This window comes from Leptidea sinapis, chromosome 24 (genome assembly GCF_905404315.1).
Source record: "Leptidea sinapis chromosome 24, ilLepSina1.1, whole genome shotgun sequence".
Classification (NCBI taxonomy): domain Eukaryota; kingdom Metazoa; phylum Arthropoda; class Insecta; order Lepidoptera; family Pieridae; genus Leptidea; species Leptidea sinapis.
In genome coordinates this window covers 11,780,365-11,789,812 of record NC_066288.1, presented here as the reverse complement: position 1 = coordinate 11,789,812, position 9,448 = coordinate 11,780,365, and positions in this window count along the sequence as shown.

Genomic DNA, 9,448 nt, shown 5'->3' with positions numbered 1-9,448 from the left:
TGTTCTTTTTTTTATATTTGTTGCCTCAAAACTTTCGACTGGGTGAGCCGATTTTGATAATTCTTTTTTTATTGTTTGGAAGCTGGTGCTTCCCGTGTGGCCCCATTGTAATTTGGTCTAGATCGGACACTGGCATCCATGAGAAAACCATAAAAGTCGGTATCTTCATGTCCGACCCGGAGTCAGACATGGAAATAGAGGTGCCGCGTGATAGCGCCCGGGTCGCCTCCGTAGACCGCGCGTCCACCTCCGCACCAGCGGAATGTGGAGATGATGACGGCATCTTAGAAGTCGTCAACCGTAAAAAGAAAAAGCGCGGACACGTATCGCCTTCTTCTTCGCCGGCGTCACCGACGCCACCGGCAAAGCGGCCCGCTGCCGCTTCCTCTCCCACTCCCGCTGCCAAGCCAGTGGGCCCAAAACGTCCCCCGCCCATCTTTATAGCGGACAGGGCCCGCTGGATGGCCATTAAAAATAAAATCCCGAAATCGCTCTCCTACGCAGCGAGAGCGTATCAATCATTAATAAAGGTGGAGACTAGGGAGGTAGCGGATCACCGCGCCCTAACCTCTCTCCTCCGAGATATGAGTGTGGGCTTCCACACTTACAATCTCCCGGAGGAGAAGCGACTAAGGGTAGTCCTCCGAAATGTGCCCAAGGAACTGGATACAGCAGACGTCCTTGAAGACCTCAAGGCACAGGGCTTTCCTGTGCAAGAGGTACATCGCATGCGTGGACACGTGTCCAAGAGGCCAATGGTGATCGTCATCCTGGACCTCACCAAGGAGGGAAAGGCCATTTTCGGCATTAACGCCGTATGCTCCTTACAGGGCGTACGTGCCGTGGTGCCATATAAGAATAAAGGGCCCAGTCAGTGCCACCGGTGTCAAATGTACGGGCACTCAGCGCGAAAGTGCGAACACACCCCGCGGTGTGTCAAGTGCCTGGGAAGCCACGGCACTGCCGAATGCCCCCGCCCTAGCCAGTGTGCGGAGTCACCAGCCTGTGGTTCTGTGTGGGACTGAAGGGCATCCAGCGAGCTATCGCGGATGCCCCAAGGCACCCAAGCCAACGCATCGGGACCAGCCCAGGCGCCGCCCGCCTCAGGGCACTACGTCACGGACATATATTCCCGCTCCGCCACCGCAATTCAATGCGTGGTCCAGGTCACCACCAACGGTTATTACAACCAAGGTAGCCCCGGTCACGCCTACTGCACTTGTCGCGGCCCCTGCGCCTGTCACGGCCCCTGCGCCTTACAGGCCACCGTTGGCCTCCTGCCCGGCGGCACCGGCCCCGCGGCCTAGGCCAGCGGTGCCCGCGCCACGTCAGAACGGCGCCGCTACCGATATAGCGTTTATGTGCAATCTCGCCCGACAAATAAACATCGCGGAGCTGCAGGCCCTCGCCCGCAAGATCAGGGAAGTTCAGAGCGACGCTCATTGCGTTCTTGAACTATTGTGTGAGAACATCGACATGTTCACAGCGTTGTCCGACTTTCTGTATCGTAAATAACATTCGCGATGGCTAACAGCGGACGGCTTAAACCTCACACGCTCCGTATAGCGTACTTTAATGCTTACGGACTCAAACCGCAACTAGACTTGGTCAGGGATTTCGTTATCGAACATCAGTTAGACCTTTTCTTGATTCAGGAGACGCTCCTGAAACCGAACGTTCGCGATCCACGAATCGCAAATTACAATCTAGTTAGGAATGATCGTGCTACGCAGCGCGGTGGTGGCACCCTCATATACTTCAGGAGGTCCCTTCACTGTATTCCTATTGACCCTCCAGCGCTCACCAACATTGAGGCGTCCGCCATCCGAGTCAGTATGGCGAATCACCAGCAGATCACTGTGATATCAGCTTACTTACCACCTAGTAAATTAATTCTAGAATCAGATATCAATTCTCTACTCAGCCACGGGGCTGCTGTTATTGTAGGTGGCGATCATAACGCCAAACACGCCAGCTGGAACAGCAGATTCCCTAACAGAAACGGCAGACTGCTAGACTCACTGACAGACACACTACACTTCTCGGTAATGGCTCCCTCCAAGCCAACTCGATACCCACATAACGTAGAACACAGACCCAACATACTTGATGTTGCTTTATTTAAAAATGTAACACTTAATGTAAATTCAATAGAAGTAGTTCACGATCTAGACTCAGACCACCGGCCGGTCATTGTAAACCTAGGCCCGCCCGTTAACTACCAGCCACCCACTAACACAGTGATCGACTGGCAACGGTTGGAGAATGAACTCGAGACTACAACGTCCGAGCACCTGGATTCAATACCTGACGTCATTGACTCGGTTGACGTAGCCCAGAGTGCCATCTCCTGTGTGACATCCCACATCCACAACAAGATGGATGCCTGCACCAAGCAGGTGCCTACAATGCAACCGCATCGGCTTATACTGCCACCAGAAGTCAGAGAGCTGCTCACTGAGAAGCGCAGAGCCACTAGAGCATATGATAGGTATCCAACACTCGAGAATAGGCGTCACCTTCGCTATCTACAGCGAGTGATAAAGGAACGGATTGCGGAACTCCGCGGCGATCGTTGGGACCGCTTGCTCAGCGACCTGAAGCCGACGCACGTGGTGTTCTGGAAGCTGCCTCGCGCGTTCAAACAGGAACCGCCTACAGTAATTCCTCCTTTGGACAGACCGGGACTGCTGCCGGCCCTCGATGACGAGGACAAGGCGGAGTGCCTTGCCGCCAGTCTCGAGAGTCAGTGCACCCCGAACGCAGCTACCGATCTAGCCCATGTTAATGAAGTAAACTGTGAAGTCGAACGTCGCATCTCTCTTAGCCCATCAGGCGAGCCAATACAACCCACCTCTAGTATAGAGGTGAACGGAATTATTAGAGAGCTTCACTCCAAAAAGGCCCCGGGGCCCGACTCTATAAATAACAGGGTTCTTAAAATTCTGCCTCCCACACTCATTAATTTATTAGTAACCGTTTTTAATATACTGCTATTACATTGCGCGTTCCCCGAACAAAGGAAGGAATCCATTGTTATCGGTATTCCCAAGCCTGGTAAACGTAAAACCCAGTAGTTATAGACCCATTAGTTTAATTAACTCTTTAGGTAAACTATACGAACGTCTGATTCTCGCGCGCCTCAAATATTATATCGCGGAGCAGAACATGATACCCGACCAACAGTTTGGTTTCAGGACTGCTCACTCGTGTCCCCAACAAGCCCACCGACTCACTGAGTATATTCTCAAACGAATCCAATACCGTACAGTTACAGCGGCCGTATTTCTCGATGTCGCGAAAGCTTTCGACAAGGTATGGCATAACGGCTTAATCTTTAAGCTGTATGAACTGGGTATGCCAGACAGGCTCGTGCGCATCATACGAGCCTACCTTACTGGTCGAAGCTTCCGCTATCGAGTAGAAGGCACGTTATCCACGCCCCGACCCATCAGGTCGGGAGCGCCTCAGGGCTCAGTTCTGCCCCCGACCCTCTTCTCACTCTTCACGAATGACCTCCCGAAGCCTCAGAAAGTGCAAATTGCTCAATATGCGGACGACACGGCTCTTTATTATGGCGCCACTCGGGGGCGCCTCGCGACTCATATAAGAGTGGCCCCTATACCTATTGTTAAATTATATAGGACCCCTATTCCGTGGGCCCAACATTATAAATATTTAGGTGTTACGTTTAACAGTAACATGAACTTCGCAAAACATATCAGCACGGTTTGCAATAGAGCCCGGTTTGTCCTTAGCCGCCTGTATCCACTTGTGTGCAAGCGAAGCAAACTACCGCTCAGACACAAGGTGCAAGACCATCGTACGTCCCATTATGTCGTACGCAAGCATCGTGTTTACCCACGCGCCGCCGAGCCACTTGCGGCGTTTGCAAGTGATTCAGAATAGATTCACGCGCACGGCCACCGGAGCGCCGTGGTTCGTTCGTAACGTAGATCTCCATCGCGATCTTGAGCTGCCGACCATCGCTCAACATTTCAAGGAGATATCGCGATGCTACTTTGATTAGGTGGCCGAGCACCCTAATATCTTGGTGAGGGAGGCATGTGCTTTCACTCCTCTAGACCACAGTCTGAACAAACAGAGGCGACCTCGACACATACTAGTCGACCCGGACGACTCGAAGACGTAGGCACGGCCGTGTACATAAAACCGCTGCCACTAGTCACTTTGACGATTTCCAGCGGCCACAACCTAATATAATACGATTCACACACTTTGATAGAAGCCCGACGAGATAGTCCACGTCCTGTAATCGTTTAACACCACTCACACTCACATCACAAATCACACACCTACAATAACACTACACACAAATAGTCACACACTTACATACACTCACACATACTTACATACATATATCACCGCACTCGCGGGCGAGTGCGAAATCTCTTCAAACCTAGAGTCCACTGGACTAACAGATATATTAGATCGTTAGTGATCTTCTCTCCATCCAGCCTAGTGAGCAGGCGGTCCGAGGTTCGAGTCTCCTTCCGAGACGCCCCGCGCCTGTGAGCTACATTTTCGGCCTCCAAGGCCCCCGCCCGGCTTCGCTGTAAAAGCCTTCAGGGCTATCAGCACAGAGGAGGTTTTTAGTCGGTAGGGGGTGTTTACACCCGAGCCCGATATATGGGCCCCGTTTCGGGGTCTTCAATACGTAAATGTATTTTAATCCTCTCGAAAAAAAAAAAAAAGAAACCATAAAAGTCTTAAATTTGCTATACGTACGTATAGCAAAGTGGATGATTAATTTACTTATAACTCCATATCGCGCCAACCGATTTCGATGATTCTTTTTTATTGAAAAGGATATACTTAAAGATAGTTTGGTAAGAGTTTGTATAGTTTCTAATTACTGAATCCATGGCAAAGTAACAGAACTCTTCAATTCTTAGGATCAAATTAACGATACTCGGCCGAATCTTTTTTATGCTATCCGGATATTTAAGTCATCTACCATAACATACTTATGGTCAACAGACTACTGCAGGCAGTCGTTGTGACAGGACGTGTATATATTATTATAGTGTTATAAAATAGTTTTACTTTTATCTCAAACATCCTAACTAAAGAACTTAATTTCGAGTGCGTACTGCAATAACCGTGTTTCGTTGTGCTACCTAAAGTGCTTATTAATCAACCATTAGAGTAAAAGAAACGCAGTTAAAATCTGGCACCGACGCATCTACCTGAGAGATTATAAAGGTGCGTATTAAGTACTTAGCGGGGTGATAAGCGGGGCGATAAAAAACTTATCAAAAAAAATGAGTGTCTCTAATTCTCCTACTAAAAAGTTATCAGAGAAGATGATATCAACGGGAAATAACAGCAGTTCCCAACCTGATCTGTCTAAGCTTCTATTAGACGTAGCTGAACCGGTATCAAGAAATGTCTCATTGCGAAAAAGAAAAGCACCTGATAATGACTTTTTTAGCCAACTCAACACATTTAAGAAAGAAGTTCTAGATATACTAAAAGAATCTAGCAGACGTCATAACGAGAGTATCACTACAATAAGTGAGAATACTACCTCCATCCGAGAACAGTTACAGGACATCAAAACCACAACAGAACACCTACTCACTGAAAATAAGAAATTAAAATCGGAAATGGTAACATTAAAAAATACAGTAAAGCTCAACGAAGAAAAAATTTCTGAACTACAAACTGAAATCTCAGAAATAAAGACGTGCTTTCAAACAAACTTACAATTGCAATCTCCAGTAGTAAGTTCTTATAACGATGTAATAACGGAAATTCAAGAACGTGTAGAGCGAAGTAAAAATGTAGTAATATTTGGTATCCCCGAACAGCACCTGGAAAGCCGGGAAGCAAGACAAGAGGTCGATAGTTCTAAGGTAGACGAAATCTTAAAATGTATTTGCCCTGATTATTTACCAAATGTCAAGAAAATCCTACGTCTTGGAAAATATAATAATAAAAAAGGACGACCGTTAAAAGTATGTTTTACATCAGAAGAAACGGCTAAATTAATACTACGTAACAAAAACTCTATCAACTTAGAAGGAGTCCGAATCTATTCCGATCAAACTCCGCAACAGATAAAATACTTAACAGAACTTAAAAATAAACTCAAAATACGACAGGAGAATGGTGAAGAGCACCTAACTATTAAATATATCAAAGGAAATCCAAAAATTATTAAACAAGCATCAAAAAACTAAATAAAGACCAAGAATCAACAGATCTAGATATCAATACATACGAAATAACTAATAATTATGCCGACGTCACAATCACAAACAAAACATTAAAATTTCTATACGCAAACGCTCGAAGCTTAGTAAAGCCTGGTCAACACGATGAACTTAGATGTATCATAGAAAGTTTTAAAGCAACATTGAATGTTGTCATTATAACTGAGACATGGATTAAAAATGAACTAGACGCTCAGAGACTTAACTTACCAGGTTACAATCATTACTATAACCATAGAACTACAAGTGTAGGAGGTGGTGTGTCAATATACGTGCACAAAAATTTAAAACAGGAATTTCTAGATGATGAATGTGAAGACTTCAACCACTTTCTATGGATTCATTTGAAAAATCTCTCTCTAGACATTGGGGTCATATATAAACAACCTTCCTCAAATGTGAAAAAGTTTTTGGAGACGTATAGTAACCAACTTTCGCGAAGAAGAAGAGCATTAGTTTTTGGAGACCTAAATCTAAATCTACTCAGTAAAGAAAACTCCATCAAAGAATATAAGATAGTACTAAAGGAAAATGGTATGAGAGTATTGAATAAAATTGACAAAGATCACTGCACACGCAAAACAGAAACCACTGCAACGTTATTAGATCATGTGTGTACCAGCTTAAAAAATAACACTTTCCATATGGCTCTCATCGAAAGTTCTTTTTCAGATCACAAACAAATTTATCTAGAAGTAAAGAGAGTCAAACCTGAAGCAAATAAACGAGTACAGTATGAAGCCGTTAATTATAAACAATTATTTTTCACATTAAAAGACATGACTGAGACTAATCTGTATAAAGACTTTAACTTATTAGAGTCTACTCTATTAAAAGCAATATCACAAAACAAGGCAACGAAAATTAAAGTTCAAAATCAACCCCAGAAAGATTGGATTAACAAGGATTTGATTGCTTCTATAAACAAAAGAAATATTCTCTGGCATCAATTAAAGCGTTCTCCTGAAGACAAAGAACTAAAACAAAATTTCTTGCAGGAAAGGAGCTCGGTACATGTTGCTATACAAACTACGAAAAATCAGTACTACTATGACGCTTTCAATAAGTGTGAGAAAAATCCATTAAAAATGTGGCAACTTATAAATAATTTAGCACATAATAAAATAAAAAAAAAACTAATAACACCTGCAAAACTAGATACTCCTTCAGGCCAAATTACAGAAAGTAAAGATATTTGCGAATATTTTAATATATTTTTTTCTAATATTGGAGCTGAACTAGCTGGCCAAATTCCTCAAAAATATCATACTACTCAAAAGATTTTAACGGCTGATAATACTTTACAAAATGACTCAGCCCTACATAAACTGAAACTTGCCACTGTAAACGAGGTAGAAAAAATAATAAATAATTTGGACTCAAACACAAGTTCTGGTATAGACAAAATTACAACTAAAACCATAAAATGCGTTAAATCTTTAATAGTAGAAAGTCTCACTCATTGTATAAATAAGTGCTTTACTGACGGCCATTTCCCCGATTCTTTAAAAATAGCCAAAGTGAGTCCATTACATAAGGCAGGAAGTAAAACCAATCCGAACAACTACAGACCAATATCAGTACTACCTATATTATCAAAAATATTTGAAAGAATTTTACATAATCGTTTAAACGAGTACCTTTCATCTAAAAATTTCTTATTTAAAAAACAATATGGTTTCCGGCCTAAATCAAATACTCTTACTGCGGCAATGGATTTAATTACATCATTAAAACTCAGCGTAGATCAGAAACATATAATTCTTGGTATATTCATCGATTTAAAAAAGGCGTTTGACACTGTTAGCCATGAAAAACTTTTAACTAAATTAAAATCCATAGGAATAACTGGATCGGCCTATGAAATCTTTCAGTCATACCTCTCAAATCGATACCAAATAACGAAATTAGGAGATACCCAGAGCAGTCCACAATTAGTAACTTATGGCGTTCCACAAGGTTCAATTATTGGACCGTTATTATTTTTAATTTACATAAATGATATTCATGAAATCGGTTTACAAGGAGATATAACATTATACGCTGATGACACAAGTTTATTCTACACGGGTCAATCAATAAATACCATAGTAAAAAAAGCACAACATGACCTTGATCTTCTACATGAATGGTTGCAAACAAATTTACTAACCATAAATACAAGCAAAACAAATTATATTATATTCGCTGCAAAAAATAAAGAAATTGGTCATTACAACCCATTGACTATAAACAGTCAAGTTATTAACAATGTTAACAAAGAGAAATACTTGGGATTAATTCTTGATCCTCAATTAAAGTGGAAACCGCATATAGAAAGTGTGCGGAGCAAACTTACATCCCTAACAGGAGCATTTCGTGGAATGGCCCGATGCCTCCCAAAAAAGGTGCGGTATTTAATATATAATTCCATGATAAAGCCACATATAGAATATTTAGTGGAAATTTGGGGAACGGCGGAAAAAACTAACTTAAAAAGCTTACAAATAAGTCAAAATAAAATTATTAAAACTTTGTTTCGATACAACTACCTAACTCCTACTGTTCAAATATATCGGGAAACAAAATTAATGAATTTAAATCAAATATATAAATATAACACATGTATTCTCATAAGAAAAATTTTAACTAAGGATTTACATACACAAATTACATTCACAAAAAGAATAAACATTCAAAAAATTCTAACAAGACAAGCCCTCAATATTTGCTTAATAAAACCGTCATTAAATGTTTTTAAAAAAACGTTAAAACACCACATTTTGAAGGATTTCTCATAACTTATTTTATTAGACCGCTTCCGGCTATGACCATGAACGAGACCTTAATAAACAAATACCCTCATAGCTGTCATTATAATAAATAATAAAATAGTGTAGGTATTTTATTCATTACTGTAAACATTTATTTTATACTTTACCCACCTATTTCGTTATTAATGTATCTACCTAATTAGTATTTATTGTAACTCTGTGTAATTATTGTAACTTTAAATATAACATCTTAAATTGTGTATAGTATATAACGATTTGCCGCTCAATATATGTATCATGTTAGTTTAAGTATCTCAGTAAGTGAATTTGTATTCTTTTTGAGATAATAAATATTCTGAAATCATAAGTAATTGTTGTAGTCGAATATGATGATCAATCAATCTAACAGTACGGGTGTGATCTGGGGCAGAATTTCTAACTGTCTGTAATCAAATT